The 25,004-nt window shown below is 44.2% G+C and overlaps 1 protein-coding gene across 6 annotated transcripts in view; it reads left to right on the forward strand.

Moving 5' to 3' along the window:
• Positions 1 to 11,245: 11,245 nt before the first annotated feature.
• The window catches only part of TNC (tenascin C), a 93,974-nt gene continuing 80,215 nt past the window's right edge, over positions 11,246 to 25,004 (forward strand). For all 6 annotated transcript variants that reach the window (XM_060154523.1, XM_060154517.1, XM_060154518.1 and 3 more), the window contains exon 1: positions 11,246 to 11,411. The gene's annotated coding sequence lies outside the window, so the exon portion shown is untranslated. The remainder of the gene's footprint in view (positions 11,412 to 25,004) is intronic.

Raw genomic sequence — 25,004 nt, forward strand, 5'->3', positions numbered from 1 at the left:
AGACAAGGATGTCACAAAGAAAGAACACTACAGGCCAATATCACTGATGAACATAGATGCAAAAAGCCTCAACAATATACTAGCAAACAGAATCCAACAGCACATTAAACGGATCATACACCATGATCAAGTGGGGTTTATTCCAGGAATGCAAGGATTCTTTAATATACGCAAATCAATCAACATGATACACCATATTAACAAATTGAAGGAGAAAAACCATATGATCATCTCAATAGATGCAGAGAAAGCTTTCGACAAAATTCAACACCCATTTATGATAAAAACCATCCAGAAAGTAGGCATAGAGGGAACTTTCCTCAACATAATAAAGGCCATATATGACAAACCCACAGCCAACATCGTCCTCAATGGTGAACAACTGAAACCATTTCCACTAAGATCAGGAACAACACAAGGTTGCCCACTCTCACCACTCTTATTCAACATAGTTTTGGAAGTTTTAGCCACAGCAATCAGAGAAGAAAAGGAAATAAAAGGAATCCAAATCAGAAAAGAAGAAGTAAAGCTGTCACTGTTTGCAGATGACATGATACTATACATAGAGAATCCTAAAGATGCTACCAGAAAACTACTAGAGCTAATCAATGAATTTGGTAAAGTAGCAGGATACAAAATTAATGCACAGAAATCTCTGGCATTCCTATACACTAATGATGAAAAATCTGAAAGTGAAATCAAGAAAACACTCCCATTTACCATTGCAACAAAAAGAATAAAATATCTAGGAATAAATCTACCTAAGGAGACAAAAGACCTGTATGCATATAAGACACTGATGAAAGAAATTAAAGATGATACAAATAGAGGGAGTGATATACCATGTTATTGGATTGGAAGAATCAACATTGTGAAAATGACTGTACTACCCAAAGCAATCTACAGATTCAATGCAATCCCTATCAAAATACCACTGGCATTTTTCACAGAACTAGAACAAAAAATTTCACAATTTGTATGGAAACACTAAAGACCCCGAATAGCCAAAGCAATCTTGAGAACGAAAAACGGAGCTTGAGGAATCAGGCTCAAAGCTACAGTAATCAAGACAGTATGGTACTGGCACAAAAACAGAAAGATAGATCAATGGAACAGGATAGAAAGCCCAGAGATGAACCCACGCACATATGGTCACCTCATCTTTCATAAAGGAGGCAGGAATGTACAGTGGAGAAAGGACAGCCTCTTCAATAAGTGGTGCTGGGAAAACTGGACAGCTACATGTAAAAGTATGAGATTAGATCACTCCCTAACACCATACACAAAAATAAGCTCAAAATGGATTAAAGACCTAAAAGTAAGGCCAGACACTATAAAACTCTTAGAGGAAAACATAGGCAGAACACTCTATGACATAAATCACAGCAAGATCCTTTTTGACCCACCTCCTAGAGGAATGGAAATAAAAACAAAAATAAACAAATGGGACCTAATGAAACTTCAAAACTTTTGCACAGGAAAGGAAACCATAAACAAAACCAAAAGACAACCCTCAGAATGGGAGAAAATATTTGCAAATGAAGCAACTGACAAAGGATTGATCTCCAAAATTTACAAGCAGCTCATGCAGCTCAATAACTAAAAAACAAACAACCGAATCCAAAAATGGGCAGAAGACCTAAATAGACATTTCTCCAAAGAAGATATACAGACTGCCAACAAATACATGAAAGAATGCTCAACATCATTAATCATTAGAGAAATGCAAATCAAAACTACAATGAGATATCATCTCACACCAGTCAGAATGGCCATCATCAAAAAATCTAGAAACAAAAAATCCTGGAGAGGGTGTGGAGAAAAGGGAACCCTCTTGCACTGTTGGTGGGAATGTAAACTGATACAGCCACTGTGGAGAACAGTATGGAGGTTCCTTAAAAAACTACAAATAGAACTACCATATGACCCAGCAATCCCACTACTGGGCATATACCCTGAGAAAACCATAATTCAAAAAGAGTCATGTACCAAAATATTCATTGCAGCTCTATTTACAATAGACCGGAGATGGAAACAACCTAAGTGTCCATCATCGGATGAATGGATAAAGAAGATGTGGCACATATATAAAATGGAATATTACTCAGCCATAAAAAGAAACGAAATTGAGCTATTTGTAATGAGGTGGATAGACCTAGAGTCTGTCATACAGAGTGAAGTAAGTCAGAAAGAGAAAGACAAATACCGTATGCTAACACACATATATGGAATTTAAGGGAAAAAATGTCATGAAGAACCTAGGGGTAAGACAGGAATAAGGACACAGACCTACTAGAGAATGGACTTGAGGATATGGGGAGGGGGAAGGGTAAGCTTTGACAAAGCGAGAGAGAAGCATGGACATTTATACACTACCAAACGTAAGGTAGAAAGCTAGTGGGAAGCAGTCTCATAGCACAGGGAGATCAGCTTGGTGCTTTGTGACTGCCTGGAGGGCTGGGATAGGGAGGGTGGGAGGGAGGGAGACGCAAGAGGGAAGAGATATGGGAACATATGTATATGTATAACTGATTCACTTTGTTATAGAGCAGAAACTAACAAACCATTGTAAAACAATTATACTCCAATAAAGATGTAAGAAAAAAAAAAAGAAAAGAAATGATACAAAAATGAATTTACTTACAAAACAGAAACAGACTCACAGACTTAGAGCACAAACTTATGATTACGCGGGGTGGGGGGAAGGGTGGGAGGAAGGGATAGTTAGGGAGTTTGGGATTGACATGTACACACTGCTATATTTGTAATGGATAACCAACAAGGACCTACTGTATAGTACAGGGAACTCTGCTCAATATTATGTAACAACCTAAATGGGAAAAGAGTTTGAAAGAAATGTATATGTATGAAAGAATCACTTTGCTGTAGACCTGAAACTATCACAACATTGTTAATCAACTATATGCCAATATAAAAGAAAAATTAAATTAGAAAAAAAGAAAGTATTCTAAATCTAGTGAGATAGAGTTACCATTTTAAGCCCCTGTTATGCACAAGGCAGGCCCATTTAGCCCTTGTTATCAGTTTCCTACGGCTGCTTTAACAAATCACCACAAACTTAGTGGCTTAAAACAACAGAAGTTTTTTCTCTTACAGTTCTGGAGGGAAGAGTCTGAAATGAGTTTTACTCAGCTAAAATCAACTTGTCCACAGGGCTGGGTCCTTCTGGAGGCTCCAGGGAAGAATCTGTTCCTTGCCTCTTTTAAAGTCTGGTAATGGCCAGCATTCCTTGGCTTGTGGCCACATCACTTCAATTTCTGTTCCCTGGTCACATTGCCTTTTCCTCTCCTGTAAGCAAATCTCCCTCTGCCTACTCTTGTAAGGTCGCTTGTGATTGCATCCAGGATAATCTCCTTGTGTCATAATCCTTAAATTACATCTGAAAAGTCCCTTTTGCCGTATAAGGTAACATTCACTGGTTCTGGGAAATTAGGGTATGGCTATCTCGGGGGAGCCATTATTCAACCTACTACAGTCCTGTCAGCTCTATGAAGGGAGTACCCTCACTCTCATTTTACAGTCAAAGACACAGATGGGGCTCATGGGAGTGAAGGAATTTGAAACATTTCACACACTAGTAAATGGCAGAGCGGGAATTAAACCTAAGTCTGTCTATTTTCCAGTCACAGGCTTCTTATTTTATACCACTGTACCCAAAATACAGTCAGGGAGGAAGAATTTTTCTCTCCCCTTCCAGGTCCTTCTGGCTGCTCTAAGAATTAAATTGACATGAGGCAGATTAACAAGAGAAAATCAAACAAATTTTAATAACATGTATACGTGGCAGAGACCCAGAGAAACCGAGTAACTCTCCAAATGGCTGACACCCTCACCTTAAATACCATCTTCCTCTAAAGACACAAGAGCATGTTGGAGTAGCTGGGACTTGAAAGGGGAAAAAGGAAATTCATATGGAAATGGAAAAGCAAATGTTTGATAAACAAATGTTTGCTGGGCCTCAGCAGAGACAATGGGACAGAGAGTAGACTCTGATCTCTAGGCCCTGCTCAATTTCCTTCACCACCATGCCTAACCTGTATTCTTTGCAGATACCTCTCCTGATAGCTCTCTTCTAGGACAGGCCTTTTACCTAAATTCTTTAGGCAGCTAAGCCATAGGTAAAATGAAAGAATTCTTGAGTCTTTTGGGCCTCGATTGTTTTCAGCTCAAAATAATCTCTATGACAAAGTTTGGGGATGGCAAACTTTGCTCCCCTACAAGACTAATAACACAAGACTCTATAAATGGTTTCCGTGGTGGAAACCAAAGAGCCCAGTATTTTGCACATGGAGACTTCTGCCAAACCATGCATTGGCTCTGTGACTTTAAGCAAGTCCCTTGATCTCTTCTCACCTGTATATGGGGGAAGCTTAGGTATGAGAACTGAAATAATGGCACTGCTTGGTAACTGTTACTAGAAATATAAGTGAGTATATTTGCCATCAGTCCTGCCATTGGAAGGCTGTGGGGTAGGGAAGGAGTACAGGTGAGACTGCTCCATCAGTACCAAGACCAGCCCAGGGGAACTCCCCAGGGAGGGAAGTGATTCCCATACCTCTGTGATAGCTGTACATCAACCTCTAGGCCCTGCTGGGGGAGCTTCTAGCTCTGAGGCAAGCAATACCATCCCGCCGACTCTGACTAGGGGAGAATTTTCAAGCACCACCTGAAGACACAGAATGTGTAAAGACTTGGAAACGATGGGAGAACAGGACCCTTAAAGCCTGCTGTTGATTGCATGTGCACAGTAGGATGGAGGGGGATCTATGAAGGATGTTTAAGTAAACAGAGTAACCAGTACACTCAGTTTGGTCAACCTGGGAATCCCAAGGCCTGTAACAAAAGGTGCTATGTATTTTTTTACATGCTTACACATTTTTTTTTTTCCTTTAACCCTTTTTATTTTAGTGAGCTCATTTTTGGAACATAGCTTGAGGTTATCTTTTCCATCATTTAAAAATGAGAAAATAAAGGCCCAGAATAGAAAAGCGACTTACATAGAATAGCCAATAGGCATCATTTTGAGATTATTTTAGAGTGTAGCAAGCATAAACATTTGATTAAGTGTATTTCCTTTAATCCTGAGAATAACTCTAAGAAGTACCAGTTATTAATGTACCCATTTTACAAATGAGGCACTGATAACAAAGAAGTAAAATAATTTGTCCAAGGCCCCACTTCTTTTCCTAACTAGTTAGTGGTTGAATTAGGATGGGAACAAAGTCCACGCCAGTACTTTCACAGCTCCAGCATTAGCACTGACAGACATGGCCTTCTCATGGCCTCTTGCTGCCACACTACCCGAAGAAACACAAGCAAAGCCCCTCTTGCCTCATTAGACTGTTACGCACAAACTCCATAATCCCTCAGGGTGGTCCATCCGAGTCCAAGAATGTCATTTTTGCCTTTGGGTACCTGTTAAATTAAGTACATGAGGAAGCACCCCCAATCACAGGAGGTTGGGGATAGAGCCCACAGCCTGGGTTTGGATCTTCTTGCTGTCATTTATCACTCACGTGACTCGGACAATTTACTTAAGCTCTCTGTTCCTCACCACTCCCATCTGCAAAATGGGAATAATGATAGTATCAACCCGATGGGCTCACTGTACAGATGGCTGAACTTCATATATGCAAACTACTTAAAAAGTGCCTAACAGGAACACCTCAGTCAATGTGAGCCACTCTAATCCATCTTTGTCCACAAAAGAAATCTAAGAAAAACCGAGAAGAGAAACAAAGAAAAGGGACAAATTCAACATCCTCACAAGTATCTAACTCAGTTGTGACAAATCAGTCAAAAAAACTCAATCTGCCTTGGCTTCAAAGCTGTGTATTCCCTCCGCAACCTGCGTTAAGTCCTGAGATCCTTTGCCTACTCATATTCATCACAGCAGCCTGCGTGCACACCAGTAAACACGACCAAAAATATCCCCTCAGCTCTTCTACAACTCTAGACCTTCCAACTCGGCACTGGTCAATGCTCATCGTTTGAATCCTTCCCTCTTCCCCTTTGGCTCCAGCTAAGAGGTCATCCTTAGAAAGTATTAGCAAACAAGACAGCACCTGGCGGTTTCAACTCCCTTCTCTCCCCTGCTAACCCCTGCAGAGCCGAGAAATACTTTAGATGGAAGCTGGGATTCATGCACAACACAGCCGTGCCGAGTGTGAGCTTTCGACTGCAATTTGGGGTGGGTCATTCATCATCAAAAAAATCTGCATAAGGCATCACAGTTTACTGAGCACTTTCTCTTCCACTCTCCTACTTGGTCTTCACACCAACTCTGGGAGGGACTTGAGGTAGGGATTTCTTATCTGTCTCACTAATGAGGAATCTGAGTTTCAGAGAAGCGATATGATTTTCTCAAGATAATTCACCTTGTAAATGGTCAAGATGATTGGAACCCGAAACTGCTTGTGCCAGTCTTATGCCTTTTCCATCTTCCCCATCATTCGGCCAATCAGTCACTCATTTCATGGGAACGTTAATTGACTTCCCGGTGCTTTGAGAAGGAAGGCACAGTTCTTGGCCCCAGGGAACTCTTACAGTTCCTTTGGGGAATTGGGTGAGTAAATCAGTGATAACAATAAACACTCTAATCATCTAATAAATCATTTCAAGGAAATTTTATGGTTTACCTAAATTCTGCCACAGATCACATGCCATTCTAAAAACCACGATATGCAGGAACGATATTAAAAATAATTAACTAGTGGCATGGCATAGGCGCCAACAAGAAACGGACACTGGCTCTAAACAGATCTGTTAGTAAGCACTTGAAAAGTGCCAGTGCCTACCCTCAAAGCAGTCATGGCCTAATGAGCTAAAAAGGCAATTATACAGTATGCTAAAAATAAAAAAAGGAAGTCTGGATGAGGTGCCCTTCTCTCTGAATGTAAGGTTATGGAAACTGTCTTAGAAGTAAATCTTGAAAAATAATATAGGAACTTGCCATGAGGATAAAGTCCAGGGAGGGTTATTCTGGGGACTGGGAATGTACAAAGGCTTAGAGGCCTCTAAATTATCCTTTTGATTTTTTTACTTAGCATTTTTAAGTGGCTAAGATCCTTAGGAATCGCTCATTTTGTAACCAGTACACCAAGACCCAGAGAAGAGCAGAGATTTGCCCAAAGTCACACGATAAGTTATACATCCTCAGGACTCAAACCTACTGTAAACCAAAGTTCTTTCCACTTTTCCACATTGACCAGAGAGCCTCCTTATTGGTTGATTCACCCTATTCCAGCTGGCAGGGAAGCTCTCCTCTATCTTGCCACTCATTCAATGACCAATGATGTCTTTGAGCTTTTTTGTCCTTTGCTGTTTAAGGAGAAGTGAAAAGAGATGGAGAAGAAGAGTACTGAACAAAGCCTTGCAGACAGCAAGTCGGGGAAACTTGACCCTAAACAAATCCATCTAATTGAATGACTAGCCCACTGTGTTGGACCCGAGCTCCTTCATTGCTTTGGGAGAGATTTCTGGCAAATACAGAGTCACATGGGACTTTTGGATGGGAGTTAGCACACTAGATGAATCCCAAGAAGAGGAGGAAGAGGTTGGGAGCAGTGGGTGAGCAAGGGGGGTGGGGTGGAAATCAAGGGGTCCCGTGGGAAGTAAATGCTACACTTCTCAAAGACATGGGCGCTCAGCTTCCTCCGACAGTGCCAGTCCTGGCCGATATTCTACTCCCTGGCTGATCTATCTTGGGAAAGAAAAAAAAGTGTTGCATCTAACAGACCTTCAAGGTAATGAGAATGATCTCACCTGAGGTGAGCCTCCACACTCCCTCGGGCCTCCAAACCATGCCCTCCACTGGCAACCTGTAAATGAGGATAGCAAACGATACCATACTGAGCAGAGGGCCACCATAAGACACCTGATGCTTAGAGGGGCAGCCTCTGCCGGACAGGAGGATGAATGGGTATTGATTCCATAAGCGTCCTCCGCTGTAATGTCTAACGTGGTTTGGTTGCTCAGTTCTGACCTTGATGACCATCTCCATGGAAAGCAGCCGAGGTGGCCTTGGGTAAGCCGTTTCTCTTCCCTGGGCCCCCTCTCCTCACCTGTGAAATGGATGTGTTGGGGAATCTAGTTTCCCTCTTACGTTCTAAGGGTGAAAAAAGAAGAGCTTAATCATAAAGCACAGCATGTCAAACGTTCACTTGTTCCTTCATTACTTCTTTCATTCAATAAACATTTACTGAGCTCCTACAATACCCAAGGCTCTGTGCTAGGCAAGGAAAAGCAGGTGTGATCACTGCCCCCTGGAGGCCTAGCATGTAGGAAGAAAAACGAGACATACGTATAATTATACCATGTAGAGGCAATGAATGTCCTAACAGAGTTACAACTTGCATGGAAGCATTTCTTGCAGAAGACATCTAGGAAGCAACATGGTGAAGTTAGATCAGAACTGGATGCCAAGTGGCTGTGAGAAGGTGGAGGTGAGGATTCCAGGTAGAGTACGGCATTCGCAAAGGTTCAGGTATTGGAGAGCACAAGGTGTATGCAGACCCATTTGCCTGGAAGGGAGGCTGAAAAAAGTCCAGAGATAGATGAAAACAAGTGCCTTATCTGGGCCCCTCTTACTTAAAAGCCGAGGTATGGCTTAAGATGCCACATAGGTTTTGGAGAAAACTCCTTTTACAAGTAGCCTCTGCTAAAAATACACAAATAAAGCTAATCATCTCTGGAATATACTTTTTTTTTTTTTTAAAGAATGGTAACTTTTTAAAATTTATTTTTGTATTTATTTTTGGCTGTGTTGTGTCTTCGTTTCTGTGCGAGGGCTTTCTCTAGTTGTGGCGAGCGGGGGCCACTCTTCATCGCGGTGCGCGGGCCTCTCACTATCGCAGCCTCTTTTGTTGCGGAGCACAGGCTCCAGACGCGCAGGCTCAGTAGTTGTGGCTCACGGGCCCAGCTGCTCCGCAGCATGTGGGATCCTCCCGGACCGGGGTTCGAACCCGTGTCCCCTGCATTGGCAGGTGGATTCTCAACCACCACGCCACCGGGGAAGCCTGGAATATACTTCTATGATAGTTAACTTAATGCTTAATAATATTCTTGTTTGTTTGTTCCACTGGACTGTTTCCTGTCTTAAGGGCCAGCCTGGTCATATTTGGCTTTGTTTTCCCTGTGATTGGCTAAGCCACTTGTAGTAGGAATACTACAAGGATGGGGGGCTGGGTTTGGGAGGTTCCCAGAAGAAGCCGTATGTTATCACCCAGCTTTCTAGCACGGGCTCTTATTCCATTTAAATATACATACGACTGCAAATATGTATTGATTATGCATTATATGTAAATGAAGTCTATATGCCATATGACATGTATAATATACTATTCTAATATTTCTATTCCCTAACCCAGGAGATAAACTCAGTAGATTCTGAGAAGCCAAGAGACATGGAAGCACTCACTACTGGTAAAAAGACACGGCCTCATGCTACTACAATATGCTTTAGCTAAAACACAGAGTTAAAAACTTCCAAAACAACCAACATTTGAATCAGCCCAAATCGTTGAAAAGTTCAAATGAACTGTCTTATGACATGACTATCTATGGGCTTTCTTGTTGTCTGGGATGGTCACTTAAGCAGAGAATCCTAGGATACTGGGGCCAGAGAGACCATAGGGATGACCTAATCTTGTCCCCCTTTTTTCAGATTGGGGAACTGAGGCCCACAGCAATGATAATAAGTATGGGGGCGATATCATTCAGTACTGAAAAAAGGCAGATAATTGAAACCTCTGTTATTCATACCTGATTTTTTTAAAAATCAAGGATCTCTGAATTAGCTCTGTGGAACAAGGAAACATATCTTCCATATACAAATATGGCAGTGATTTTTATACAAGCAGTGTTACAATCTAACAGGGCATAAAACATTGTTTAAATATCGTCTTACAATGTTCCTGGGCAGTAATGTGTAATAGAAAGAACTGTGAAGCCCAGTGTTGTCATTTAAATGCTCCCCAGGTGTATTCCCTCAGTGAGGTTCCACTACTTCTCTGAATTTCAGTTTCTTCGTCTGTAAAAAGGGGACAGCACATGTGCCTATCACACTTTCTGGTTGTGAGGATGTAATGAAATAACGTCTATAAAGTACCTTGGGTGGCATCTAATACAGACTTAATAAAGGAGGGTCCAGAGGTAGGTACAGGTTACATGATGCCTCATTTCCCTCCAGGATCCCAAAAAGTACTAAGTGCTGTGACAAGCTCAAGCGTGGGTGCCCTGGCCTGGCCTCTTCCCCCGCTCCCTCCCATGCCTGTGTGTGCCCTGAGGATACCCAATGCATGCTAACCACCAAACTCACCGATGACTCAGAGCTTGGAAGGAAGCCACAGCAGGCTGGAGAGCAAAGGCACAGCTTATGTTTCAAAGATTAACTTGTTACTTTTTTTCTTATGGTGGGCACCTTTCAGCATTGAGAAGAAACCTTGGAGACCTTTCTTTAGGAGACGCAGCTTAGAAGACAGGACCAGGCACAGGGCATGTTCAGTGTCAAAAAGCTGCTCCCCTGTAGTGCACCGGGGCTGGGACAATACCGCCTCCAGGCAGCTGGACAGGACCGTGGCTGTCTCCCCAAAAGAGACTCCGGACTGATCTGTGTTCCCAGTGCTTTTCCCACCTGCTGAGAACTAACCCCTTATCTCTCTGCTGGCCCCGAGGAACCCCAAACACCCCAGGCTTCCGAAAGGCTTTATCTCCTCTTTCCAGGAATTCGGCTCAGCCCCTCTGCTCTCTCCGAGGTGCCACTGAGCAGCTGCTGCCCAGCGCCCAGGCAGGCTGGCCCCCGGTCTCGTTTCCATGTTTCCAGCCTGCCTGGTGAGAGAGCCAGAGCTGCTGATTCTTCTCCCTCTCGCTCCCTGGGCTTCTGTCTCACAATTAGAAAAACCAAACCGTTTGCGTTTGCGGAGCAAAGCAAAAATCCCACTTTACTAACAGCTGCTCCCAGCCAGGGGCAGGAGGCAAGGGGAGAGGGAATTCCTACTTTTGCAATAAATTGTATGCAAATAAGTTCTTTTCCTGGCAGAGAGCAGGGAGTGAGTGCGTCTTTCATGAGCTAACCCTGTTCCGCTGGGAGGGCTGTTCCTTTAATTCACCAACTGAAAAAGTGGGAAAGGATGTCTGGAGGCGAGGCGTCCCATTACAGAGGAAGGAGCTGGCTATATAAGCCAGCCAAAGCTGGCCGCACTGGCCACAGCCTGCCTACTGTCACAAGCTCTCCCGCGCGCGCAGACACACACCCCCGCCTGTCCACACAAAGACAGCAGGCTCGGGGTGACACTGGGGCAGCGCACCGGGAGCCCCGCTGCTCACATCCAGGTACTTATTCCATGGAGCTGGTTCACTCAAGGATCTAGGTCTTTTCTAACTCCAAAAAGGTAAGTCTGTTTCATCCCATTTCCAAAGATGTGAGACACTGTTTGCATTTCCGGGACCAAATAGGTTGTGGTGTCCTAATTCTGAAACTTTTGCTTTATCTTGGCTGCTGGCAAAATGGGGTATTTGCTGTGATCGGATGCACCTTGACTTGTTTTCTACTTGTCCCCTTCCAGTCTTGTAGATTTCTGTCTGCTTGTTTTAGTTCTATGAATAGTTCCACGTGCAAGGAACTTTTTAGGAAGTTTTTATCTCTGTCTTCTTCTGAGGGAAAGTAAGAATTTACTCTTAACTCCCTACCTGGCTGATTCACCTGTGAATATTTTTGTTCGAGGGTTAAGGAAGTAGAGTTTGAAAGTGGAGTTTGCTCATGGCCTTACTTTGGGGTGGGGTGGGGGAGATTGATAGACGATGGTAGAAGAACAATACAATTTTACCTCTCAACAGCCTTTACCTTACAGTTTACGAAGAGTTATGTATCCATCCTTGTGTTCCACACTAGCCACCTTCTAGTCAGACATGGAAAGGGATGAGGGCTGGGGGACAGAACAGAGAAGGTAACTCCTAGGGCCAGGTGGAAAAGTGCAGACGAGGAGACGGGAGTGGTGGACACTGGCTTCTGTTCTGAAGGGCCGGGGGACTCCCCAGGGATGCCTCCTGATTCATTGATCCCTGGGCTGGGTACCTGGGCATGTTTGGGGTGCTAGAGCCAGCAGTACCCCGTATTTTTCTAGAATCACCTCTCCTTCCTTATCTCTCATCGCAGAAAGCCCTGAGAAACAATTGCCTCTAGGGATGGGAAGCACACCTCCCCTGGCCGACGGTGGAAGGAACGCAGGGGTTTCTTGTTCCCAGCCGTGCTGTAAGGGGATTAGGAACTTGGGTTTTGAGGCCAGGGATCCTTTTAGTGTCCCCACCACCACCACACATATGACCCTGATGAAAATATGTGACCTCTTCGAGCCTCAGTTTTCACTTCTCTAAAATGGGGACAATAACTTCTGTTGTCATTATGAGAACACGAAATATAAAGAGATTGGAAGAGTGAGGGCTCAAGAACTGGAAGTCTGGGTAGTCGCTGTCATTGCCCCAAACTGCTACCACTTTGGAAGTTAAAAGAGGCACTTAGCCAATCTTGGATTGTTTCTTCTGTGTTCCTCACCCCCCCCATACCCCCGCTCCCTGTCTTTTTATCTCACCAGGTCTGAGGGCATCTCACTATCTGGCAGGTCAGATTCTTGGCTATATTTTACAAGCTGAAGGTTATGTCAGCACAGGTTGCGAGAAAAGAGAGAAGCCTGGGTTGGATGTAAATGTTTGAGTTTGGGCATTTGCAGATTCTGAAGCTGTCGGCTATAAAGTACCATGCTGCCGGGGGACTCTTTGGAAATGCGTTCCGTCCAGAGGGAGAGCTGGACAGGGAGCCCCATTTGAAGAATGAACGCCTCTTTTTCATGTTTTTGTGGACCTTTTCCCCCTTTTTTATGGAGTCCTCCCATATATGCTTTAGAAATAAAACCTGCTGCCCACCCCAGCCAGCTTCCTGCCTCGTCCTGCAGTGTGGCAAGGCCAACTCAGGAGTGGGGAGAGCTTTGTTCGGGGCTATTGAAAGCTGTGAAATGTTTGCTAGCCTTGTGTGCACCCAGCCCTTGGAAGGAGATGGAAGTGAGTGTGCTCTGAACCTGTGCATTGCAGGGAGGTGATGGCATTTGGGGAAAGAAAGTGAATATGAATATTCTCTGATTTGCTCAAACCATGTGAATTGGATAAGGATTGAGAGGGGGGTTGCCAAACTCTACAGTTGTTAAAGATTATTTTTTTCTATGCTTTGCAAAACCTAGCTTCCTTATCTCGTCTCCCAGTAACTGCCTCCCCCGCCCAAAGTGACCAACTTTCCTGCTGGCAGCTTTGTCACCCATATAAAGAGGATGACCATCTATAGCTCATAGGGTGCTTGTGACCCTCAAGTGAGATAATATGTATATCAAACTTCGCACAGAACCTGGCACGTAGTAGGAGCTCAATAAATGGAGATTTTCCTTGGTTTTCCTGCTTATCAATTTACTAGGACTTATCCAAGATTAATGTTCTAAGACAGTGGTTTTCAAAGTTACTTTTAGCAGTGGAAATATTCATTAAATGAAATGGAAATGAATTGGCAATACCCTAATATATGGCAGGTAAATGTGGGCCCGATTTGATTGAAGCAGGGGCTGGAGGGTTCTAAAACTCACCCCACAGCTCTCAGTCTCTGGGACATTTCCCCAGAATCCTGAACACACAAAACACAGTTAAAAATCATGAAGCCAGGTGGTGTGCGTTCAGGCTGCAATTCTGCACTTTGACAAGGATTTGTGCCCCCTCCATGTCCAGTGGAAGTCCGAGCAATTTCCCAAGTAGTACGGTAGACAGACATATACGTGGGGAGTTTAAAATGCTTAGCAAAGGATGATTCTTTTAATTAATTGTAATGATAGCAATAGACAAATCATACGGAGAACCCACGCTCTAAATCTCTGTATACCTCATCTTACTGAATAGCCACAGGTCTCTGAGAAAGGGACCGTACCTCTCTGACAAAGGCTGAAAAGCAGAGAGAATGAGTAACAGAACTCAGAGGGATGGAGCCAGTTTTCAGACCTAGGTCCCCGTGGCCCCCAAATCAGGGCCCATTCCGCCGCGCTCCTGAATGCTGCCGCTTCATGAACTGCCTTTAGAAGGAAGAAAACGTTCTTTCTCACTAAATCCGCCCCTCCAGCCAGACTGTGGCCACCCCTAAATGCAGCGGTAGCCTGATCATATAACCAGAATGGAATTTGGAAAGGGAATTCAAGCTGTCGGAATGAAAAACATATCCCCCTTAATCTTACCCTTTCTAATGCTCACAATGGTCTATGAACACCTATTCTCTCCTTCCCCCCGGATTTCTACAAATAGCCATGTTTTCTTATAGGAAAAAATATCCAGCTGGCTTAATACATAAGTCATGCTGTAGTCACGGCAGTTTGAAATGCAGGGAGTAGGGAACAAACATTTAGCTGATTCAATACACGACCCCTCTGTGATGATAATACACGCACACACACACACACACACACACACACACACTCAAAATAGTTAATGTGGAAGGTTAACTACATATCACATATGTGATAGGATGGTTTGCCTATGGTTTCTCATCAAATTCTCACTCTCACACTGCAAGTTATAAATTACTAGCCCCATTTTATGGCCAGAGAAATCAAGGCCCAAGGAGGTGAAATGATGCGTCTGAGGATTTCCATAAGAGGGAAGCAGAGTTGGCTTTGAACCAAAACTTGTGGACCAAAACCCTACTCTTCTTTCCCTTATGCTGCATCGTCTCCTGATGTCAAGCTGGGCGGACCTCTATGGGACCTTGAACGATGTCTTTCGGTGGCTGGGCGAGATGGCAGAGAAGCCCTCAGCTGGCATTGGTGTCTATTGATTTTGCAGAATAGCCCTGCGTATATCACTTTTCATGGTGCTCAGAAAAGGTCAGCTCATGGTGGCAAAATTCTCTGCCTGGAAACAGAAACGTTCAAATTTCAAGCCCCGAGAGAGAGAAGAATGACACTAGAGGCAGCAGTCAGGTCGTTACTGCTGAGTTTCATGCCACCCTTGGCCGAGCTTGACAGGTGGGAGCTCTGACTGGGAAAGCAGGGCTGTACCTGTGCCTGCACCCTCTCTGAGAGCCAGGTGAATGGAGCATCTGGTTTTAAAAGAGCTGATTGGGAGATAAATTGAAATCAGTGTGCCCAGCCTCGGGGCAGTGAATCCCAGGATGGCCAGGAAATGGTTGTAAGCTCTGAGCCACAAGTCCCCCTGGGCTATGGTTCAATCACTTCTCACTTTAACATCACAGGGAATCCCCTTGAATTTAATCCCAGGCTAGTACGAACACCTTCAACATGTGGGAAACATTAGATGAAGCCTCCTTTCCAAGAAGGAAACCCCTCCAAACTCCTGCAAACTATAGGCAATAATTCCATCCGAGACAAAGAGCGGTGGCCTTACCTACCATAAGGGGTTCTACACACCCTATGACCTTCTCAGTAGAGGAGAAAAGCCTATGCGCCTACCTGATTCTAACCCTGGTAACCAGACTATTTTTTTCAGTTATGCCCTGAAGCCTTGTTCTGTTTCCTCCTCTGTTGTCTCATTTTTCCCGCCTCTCCTTAACTTTAGCAACAACCTAAGTTCAATACTTCATCACTCCCTCTGACCCTCCATCACGGAAAAAAATTCAAATGCCCACATTGAAAGCAGATTGTGAATGGAAAATCCCTTCCATGTGTATTTTTAGTCTATTTGTGAGTGAAAATGAAAAAAATCATTTCATGCCAAGTTGTCTCAGATTTTTTTTTGAAATATCCTGAAATTCACAGGCCCTTAATTATGCAGCCATGGTAACTCAAATAGCTTTGGTTGGTCCTTGAACTTCCCCTATGTCAACAGCCAGAGATATTTCATAAACTCTGAAAGCAGACAGCTTGTTTCAGAATTAACCACTGACCAACTCTTACCCTGGAGGAGGTGAGTTGGCTGCTACTGAATTCTACATGAACGTGTCTAAAACGTTTTTCAGGGAGGGGCTGATGGCAATAACTAATATTTACTGAGTACTCTACAGGCATTATGCCATTTAATCAGCAACAATTGCTTCCAGCAAGTGTAACTGCCCCCCGAATTCAAACCTAGGGGACCTAGGGCTAGAAAAGTTTAAGTAGCTTCCCCAAGGCCGCTCAGAGGGTGATTGCCGGAGCCAGAACTCAAACCCACTTCCAAGTCCTGAGCAAGTGGTTATAACTGTCACACTCCACACTGAAATTCTGTTCATCTCTGACAACAGATGGGGCTGGACAGAGCAGAGCCCAGAAAGAGTCAGAGGCGTGTCTTTCAGACCCTAGTGTTATCTCCAGCAGGTGGCCACTGCAGCTCTCTCCAACTTGCTCCTTCAGGGCCCACTTCCTGCAGAAACTGTAATTAAACAAGTAGTGTATGATTTCAAGTGTACTATGTTTCCCCTACTGGGCTGGAAGCTGCAGGAGGGTGAAGCCCTCCTGCCAGCCTGAGACGTGAAGCATGGACGCACACATAAGCAAGTGCTTGCCCTGCAGACGGGCATACACACCCCTCTGACAGTTCCTGCAGAGGCTCTGTGCTTCCCCCCACTGACCTCGGCACATCATAACTGCGCCGACGATGTACTCCCCTGCCCCACCTGACTGTACGCCACTGAGGCCAAGACCATCAGTGAGGCAGGAACCCTGTGTGCTGGAGCTCATTCTCCCCAGAGGTTAGCTACCTGCTGGCAGGTATCAGGTCCTCAGAAAGGTATTGTTGAAGAAACTCTGCTGTCCTAATGGAAATGAACAATAGCGCAACACCGCTTGGCTTCTGAACTGTGTCCTATGGTGAATGAAGCATTTTCACGTGCCAGATTGTTTTTTTTTTTTTTTTTTGCGGTACGCGGGCCTCTCACTTGTGGCCTCTCCCGTTGCGGAGCACAGGCTCCGCACGCGCAGGCTCAGCGGCCACGGCTCACGGGCCCAGCCGCTCCGCGGCATGTGGGATCTTCCCAGACCGGGGCACGAACCCGTGTCCCCTGCATCGGCAGGCGGACTCTCAACCACTGCGCCACCAGGGAAGCCCCCCAGATAGTTTTAATAAAGCAAGATTCTAATGAATTTATAAATGTATAAAATAACTTTTCTGTGCATCACTCTCAGATTTTCCCAGCAACCAAATATTTCACAGTTAAGTAAACTGAGGCCACAAAAGGTTGTCAGTTGCACAAAGCAGAAAGTGGTGGCATTGGGTTTCCTCTCCAGGCACTCCCAAAACTGCCTAACTCCCAGAACTGTACTTCTTCCGCTGTGTCATTGGGTATTCAGGTATTATTCCCATTTTCCAGATGAGAAAAGAGGTTAGAGGTAGCAGGCTACTTGCTAGAGGAAGAGTCACATTTTTAAAGGGTGGTTCAGTAGAAAGGGTGATGCTTAATACAAATACGAGAATGGCCAGTGATAGACATTAGGCAAGGGGATACTTCGGAGAGCTTAAATTTAACCACCCAGGGATGTGTTCCGGGTAAAATATTTGGTAGTTAGAAAAAAAGATGGCAGACTGAATATTGAGTGCAAGTCAGTATATTTTGGTTGAAAGCTCTATGCCTACGGATGCCACCCAGGGAAAGCCTGGCTAATAGCAGTGCCCTGGGGAACTCTGATAGGCACTTCATGCAATATGCACACGCGTAACCTCACTGCAGGAGCGACACACCACAGCCAGCGCGACAGAACCCAGAGCAGCACGGAACTCCCTGCCAGCCGGAGACCCTCAGGAACACTGCACCCAGGGTAGGCACCCAGATACAAAACAACAACAACAACAACAACAACAACAATGATAAAGCCCATGAGCACAACCAGACGAGGAAGCCATGACTTTCCACCTAGGGAAGAGACAGTCCAGTAGAGGCAAATACCTAAGCAGCTCCCCCTGCTCGGGAGGTGGCTCATGGTGGGCAGAGACACCTTTAGTGCTGCCCCCAAGCAAGGGGCCTGCTCTCCGAGGCACTTATGCCCTGGGTCCTGGGATGGTCACACAGAGGTAGCTCTATGCGGAGATGTCACAGAAGAATGCTCCAATTTATAGGTAGGGTGTTTAAAAAAAATTCCCTTCGACCCATAGAATGTTGAAACTGAAAGGGCTCATTGGTAACCTCCAAGCCAGGGGCTTGGAGACTAGACTTAAAAGGCTCTTCCGAGATATTAGGGGGCTGCCGTGGAGAGATGGGGAGGCCAAGCACTCAACCTCATTTCAACTAAAGCCCCTCCTCTTTTATCTGTTTTATGCACTGAGCCTCCTCGTGAAATATCATATGATGAAAGAGTTCTGCGGCCAAAAAAAATAAAAAATAAAAAGTTTTGGAAACCGCTGGCCTAGTTTATCTTCCCTCATTTTAAAAATGGTGAAACGGAGACACAGAGAAGGGAAAAAAAAAGTCCTTCTAAGATCTCATGCCATTTGGCAACAGGGTTAGCACTGAGTCCTAGGTCTTCTCTTGTGCTCTTAGAAGATGGGGGCAGTGTAAAAAATATCAGAGTTAATACATTCTTTAGAAAGGAAAAATTAGCAGATTTTTATTCTCTGAACAGCTTTAGCACACATGAACTGAGCCAAGGAGTCCTCTGTATTAGTGATCTATCGTTGCACAACAAATTCCCACAAAACTTGGATCATTTAGAACAACACACATTAATTACCCTACAGTTTCTGTAGGTCAGGATTCCAAGCACAGCTTAGATGGATGTCCTGCTTCATGTTCTCTCATGAGGCTACAGTCACAGAGTTGGCCAGGATTGGGGTCTCATCTGAAGGCTCAACAGGGGAATGATTAGCTTCCAAGCTCACTTGTGTGGTTGTTGGCTGGATTCAATTCCTGGCTGGCTGTTGGCCTGAGGCCACCCTCAGTTTATTGTCACATGGGCCTCTCCAACATAGCCATTTGCTTCATCAAAACCAGAGAGAGAGAGAGAGAGAGAGAGAGCTTGCAAACAAGACAGATATCACAATCTTGAGTAGCCTGATGGTGGACGTGACATCCCATTACCTTAGCCGTATTCTATTGGGAAGAAGCAAGTCTCTGAGCCATCCCACACTCAAGGAGAAGGAATTACACAAAGATGTGACCATCAGGAAGTAGGATAGGTGGCGCCAGTCTTAAAATTTGCCTGCTATTGCCTCCAGCACTCCACTGTCACGGATTCTGACAACTTCTTATCAATCAGTTCATCCAACCCAACTGCACTCGTATTGATTAGCAGTTGGTACTTATGGCAACCACTAGGGTGGACTGTGTCTTATTTAAGCTTCCTATCCATTTATGAGGTGGAGCCGGGTATCTTGCATTAGATGTCATAGTTCACTGGGGAGCCATGATTCCTCTTGAATATAACCCCAGAGTAGGATCTTCCAAGGCAATGACTTCAAATGTATTTTATTCAAGGGCAAGACAATTCAAAGGGACCAAACCTGAAACTCACCCATTGTTCCCCCCTCCACAACCTATTCCTCTCTTAGCAGATATCATAATGAAGATGATGCTCTAGGATTAATTCCCTCTCCTTTTCCAACTTTTGGTTACTACCTCATCATACACCAAACCTGTGGACTCTACTGCCTTGACAAGTAAAACAGTTCACTGCCTCTCACCCTCCCTATCATCAGGCTAGTTCAGGCTGCGGCATCTCACAGATGGACCACTGCAACAGTTTCCCCACTACTCCCCATCCACCAGCCTTCCCTTCCAATCTGTCCCTCAATGTTGGGTTGTAGAAGTCAACATTCCTAGGCATAAAGTTTTCCAAATGGTTCTCTTTTGGCCATAGGAAGAATTCAGATCTCCAGCCTGGCACTCAGTTTTCTCCATGATCTGGCCCTGGTCTCCAAACAGACCTTGTAACTTCAGCTCTCACTCATGCTTTCCACACCAACCATTTCATGCTTTTTATGCCCTTCCAAATGCCATTCCTTTCTTCCTAGAATGTCTTTCCCTGTGGTTTCACCTACTCATATCCCTTTTCAGTTCAGGATCTACCTCCTGCAGCAGAGTAGATGGCCCTTCATGTCACCCCTTCCCACCCCGTGTGTCTCTCTCTCATCACTTCATCATTCTAGAATTGCCTGTCTGCTCACAGGTCAACTCCTCCTGCCAATAAAGATTTAAAAAGGAGAATTTGTATCTAGTTTACCTAAAATCAAGTACAACTGGAATCAAACCCATTGTCTTCAACCACGGGCAGGAGTCCTTGCTGTGTCCCAGATTTGGACTTACCCTTCCTCATCAGAGTTTGTTCAGAAAGCCCAGAACTTGACATTGTTTTCATGCTTAGCCCTCTAGGCTCTCAGCTGTGCAGAGTGCTGTCATAACGCGTGACGGGGAAAGGCAGCCCAGCCCTCAGACAGGAAACCATCTCAGGATGCAGACTTCAAGGAATGCCCTTACTTTCAGAGGTGGCCCCTAGGATCAAAGTTTGAACTGCCTGGAATTTTGAAAAACCAGTACCAAGGACAGAGGAGGCCCGTCTGGGGAATTTGAGGCTGAGTCACATGAGACAGCGGAAAATCTGGCAGTTATAACACAGATCTGTCTACAACTAGTGGGAGGAAGGAGAGGGTAAAGGAGGGATGAAGATAAGGGGTTCGCTACCTTAGGGCACGGAGAGATTCACGGCCCAGGAAAAGGATTGCGTAATGGCTAAGAGTGTGGCTCTGCCATCAGAAAGCTCTGGGCTTGAGAGCTTGCTGTTTGCTCCAAGCCTCATTTTCTTCATCTGTATTAAAGGCAAAATAGTAACACCTACTCCATAAGGCTGTCGGGATGATTAAATAACATAGTGCAAGTGCATTGCTTCGCACAGAAATGCACTCCATATCAGTGTTCTATTGTTATTGCTGCTGTTGTTATCTGTTGTTGAAGTAGTTCTTGGCAATAAGACTCCACTAGAGAAGCAGTTCCCAAAAGTGTGTCCTGTGGAACAGCCTTCCCATGAGATGCACCTAAAAAAGTGTTCGGTGGCTAAAAGAGTGGAGAACACTTGATACTGTCCTGTTCTTGGAGATTCATAGCTCATATGCTCACTCAATATGTAATTCTAAGGGCTAGAGATACAATGGAAAACAAGGCATGCAAGGGCCTTTTATTCATGGATCTTAACGGTGAAAGAGGTAGACAACAAAAAAGGAATCAAACTTAGAATACAATCTCCGGTAGATACTTGCTAAGAAGAAATCTAAAACGAGGTAAGGGATCGGTCAATGGCTGGTGGTGAGGGGGGTGCTCTTTTAATTAGGATGAGACATGGAGATGACCTTTGAGCAGAGATCTGAATGAAATGAGGAAATGAGCTCGGTAGGGAGCGGTGGGGAGTTAGGATTTTATTCGGAGTGTGATTAGAAGCCAATGGGAGATTTGACGTAGAAGAGTGCGTGATGTGAGAAATCCTACAGCAGTTAGTGTTCAGCTTTGTTTAATCCAGTAGCCTCAAACTTATTTGAACACATACACCCTTGTCCACAGAACATCTACCTAAGAACGTCTTGGAACATAGTCTGGTAAATTCTGCACTGGAGCACAAGGCTTCATAGATTTTAAAAGGACTGTAAATTTGCTCTCTAGATCTATGGTAAAAAGCCAGGCAAACCATTTGAGCTGAAACGGGCGTGCCCAGAGTGGGAAAACCTAGCTCCAGAGGTAGAGACAAGGAGAGCGTCACCCTAATTAGCAGCTCTTTTTGGCTAAGATGATCAGTGAGCACAGCCAGTCTTCAGCAGACTCTGGAACTCCATATTGGGCCAAATAAAACTTGCCAACATCTGCCTAGAATCTAATAAGCATTTGAAAACAATACACCTTGGCTAAAGCATGCTCCAAGGGGGGAGTGTATGAAACTTGAGGTCCAGCCAGAGGCTCTGGGAGAAAGACAGAGGTCAAATATTTCTGCACTTACACGTGGACAGCCACCATGTGTAAGTGCAGCTCTGGGAAATGGAAGCTGAAGGAGTCTGCTCTCTTTATCAAGAAGTGCTCGTTTTAGTTTTCACCTTATATGAACTGCGGGAAGTTGCTTGATGAGTCACCCCAGTGTAGTAGTTTAGAGCACACATTTTAGAGTCACAAATCAGGGTCCAAAAGCTGCCTTTCCCTCTTACGTCAGTCGCAGAACCTCCCTGAGTCTAGATTTAACTTCCAGATGGGCATAATGATACCTGTTGTCATGACAAATGACAAGATAAATGAAAACATGTATAAAAAAGCATCTGGCATAAGGCTTGGCACTAAATAGGTATGCAGTAGGCTTTCAACAAAATGTTACTTTCCTTCCTGTCCATTTCAATCTGTATTTGCTTTTATAATAAGGTCATCATTTATTAACTAACTGCTATATTCCAGCAAGTGTCAGCAAACCATGGGGTGGCAGCCTATTTTTGTAAATAAAGTTTTATTGGAACACATCCATGCTCATTCATTTATGTCATGTTTAGGGCTACTTTATCTACTATTGTAGAATTGAATGGTTGTGACAGACCATCTGGCTGCAAAGCCAAACGTATTTACTGTCTGGTCACTTAAGAAAAAGTTTACTGACTCCTACGAGTCAGTGTGTTAAATTTATGTATGTAATTTCCAATCATCACAACCTAGCAAGTTGTATATTATTATACTTATATGTATGAAGAGATTGAAGCAGAAATAAAGGTTCATCTAGTAAGTCTTCCTCCAAAAACATGAAGCCAAACTCTATACCTAAAAGAAGCTTAGAAAAATGATAGAAAAGTTACTCATTTGTATGATTCAGCCTCGATTTGCTCCTGACTACCTCTGACTTTTATCACTCTCAGGCTAAATTTCTTGACTTTCCTGTCATATGCTGAACTATATGATCCTGTCTAGAAGGGATTCCCTCCCCCACCCCTGCTTCCTTATTTATTTGTTTGTTTGCTCATGTAAGTCCATTCTTTCAAAAATGAAAGTTGTAATTTCTAGACCCTCTAAAATGCTCTCATGTCTTAACTAACTTCTTGGAAGCCATACATTTATATTTAGCATGAGGCCCAATTTTCCATAAAGGAGAGATTTTTAAGCTCCTCTGTCTGCTACTTCTCACTTTATCTCCCTCTCACTTACTCACTTTCTTTCTCTCCAGGCCAGACTCATGGAGAATAGGCTGTTTCCAGGGGCTTTATAGATTTGCCTGACACATAGATATTGTAGCACATGTGGCTCCGTGCCTTCCCTTCAAGTTCAAAACTGTACCTAAAACGGTTACGTGCACCCCAACGTCACCTTCCCAAGCGGTCCCATTTTAGGAATCTAATAACTCTCTTTATGTCAATGATGGTGGATGTCCTGCCGATGTTTATTGCATAAATATTAATTTTTTAAACTGAACAATGAATCTTGTTTCAAAAGATAACTTGGTATAGCAGGAAAAGCAAAGGGTTTGGAATTAGACTGGGTTCTTAATTCTGAGTCAAATGATCACTGACTAGGCAACTAATTTAACCGTCCCAAGCCTTCAGTTCTCTTAACAGTAAAATAAAAACAGTGCTTCCTAACTCATAAGGTTGGTGTCAGAGTTAAATGGCATCCCTAAAGTTCCAGGCACAGGATACATGTTCAACCATTTGCCTCACTCTTACTTTAAATTGCTAGAGAGGCTCCATCCTGAACTTCACCCTTATCACAGACCAGTCATAGCTGGGTATACCATTACTCTCATCTAACATATAAGGAAATGAAAGAGGAAAGGGTCTAGGATTTCTTCCAAATCTGTACTTTCCCCATTGTGCGCCATCAAACCTAATCCTATGACATACTTCAAACACAAGTAAGTTTGGGAAACACTATAAACTCTCCCTTTCTTGGAGATTTCGGATAAACACAAACATATTAAAGACCCTAGAAAATCCTGAAGTAATGAAAGCTGGGTAATTTGTTTGGTATAAATAACATCTGGTTCAAAATATCATTTTCCAAATATGTTGAATTAGTAATCTCTTCCCCTTGCATTAATACAACATGTTGTAACTTACACCCTAGGAAAGGCTGCTTAAAGTTACGCAGCTAGGGCTTCCCTGGTGGTGCAGTGGTTGAGAGACCGCCTGCCAATTCAGGGGACGCGGGTTCGTGCCCGGGTCCGGGAAGATCCCACATGCCGCAGAGCAGCTGGGCCCGTCAGCCATGGCCGCTGAGCCTGTGCGTCCGGAGCCTGTGCTCCGCAACGGGAGAGGCCACAACAGTGAGAGGCCCGTGTACCGCAAAAAAAAAAAAAAGTTACCCAGCTAAACTAAGCCCAAGGCAAGGGTTGAAAATAATCTCTAGTTTTCAGGCTCATGCGCAGCTTCTCCTGTTCTCTCTGTAAGTCATAAAGGTCTTTCATTGCCGATAGTCATTCCGGACCCTGATCACCGAGTCCTTCTGAAATTCGGCCTTTTAACTCAGTCATGCAAACGACTCCTTAACATCATTAAAGGATGGCAGCAAAGCCGATGGTTAGGCATGGGGCGTCCGATTCCTGAGTCAGTCCCCCCCGAATTAAATTCCTGCTCCTCCTTTTCAGCTCTGTGACCTTGAGCTGTGCGAGCCTCCGTTTTCTCATTTGTAAACGGAGGGGAAAAAGGTAGTTACCTCAGAGGTCTTGAAGAAGATTCAATAAGATAATCCACGTAAGATACGTAAAGCAGTTCCCGGCGCAGATGTGTTCAATCAATGTTAGCTATTATCGTAGCATTTAAATCGCCCCTTTTTGAGAAAGAAAAAGTAGACCTTGAAAGTATGTTTGCCTTGCCTGGGGTCACACACTTTAATTACTGGAGTAGTCTTAGCTTTCCCTGAGAGTCTAGTTTCCTGCTTCCAGTCTTAGAGGCGTATTTTCATTTCAGGAGTCAACTTTCATCAAAATGTGTCAAACTTTATTGAAGTTGATTCATACAGGCTTTTATAACCGTCAGTGCCTCCATCTGGCTCCCTCAGACCCAGGCATCAGTCAAGCCGCATTCCATCCATT

The sequence above is a fragment of the Lagenorhynchus albirostris genome, chromosome 7 (genome assembly GCF_949774975.1).
Source record: "Lagenorhynchus albirostris chromosome 7, mLagAlb1.1, whole genome shotgun sequence".
NCBI lineage: Eukaryota > Metazoa > Chordata > Mammalia > Artiodactyla > Delphinidae > Lagenorhynchus > Lagenorhynchus albirostris.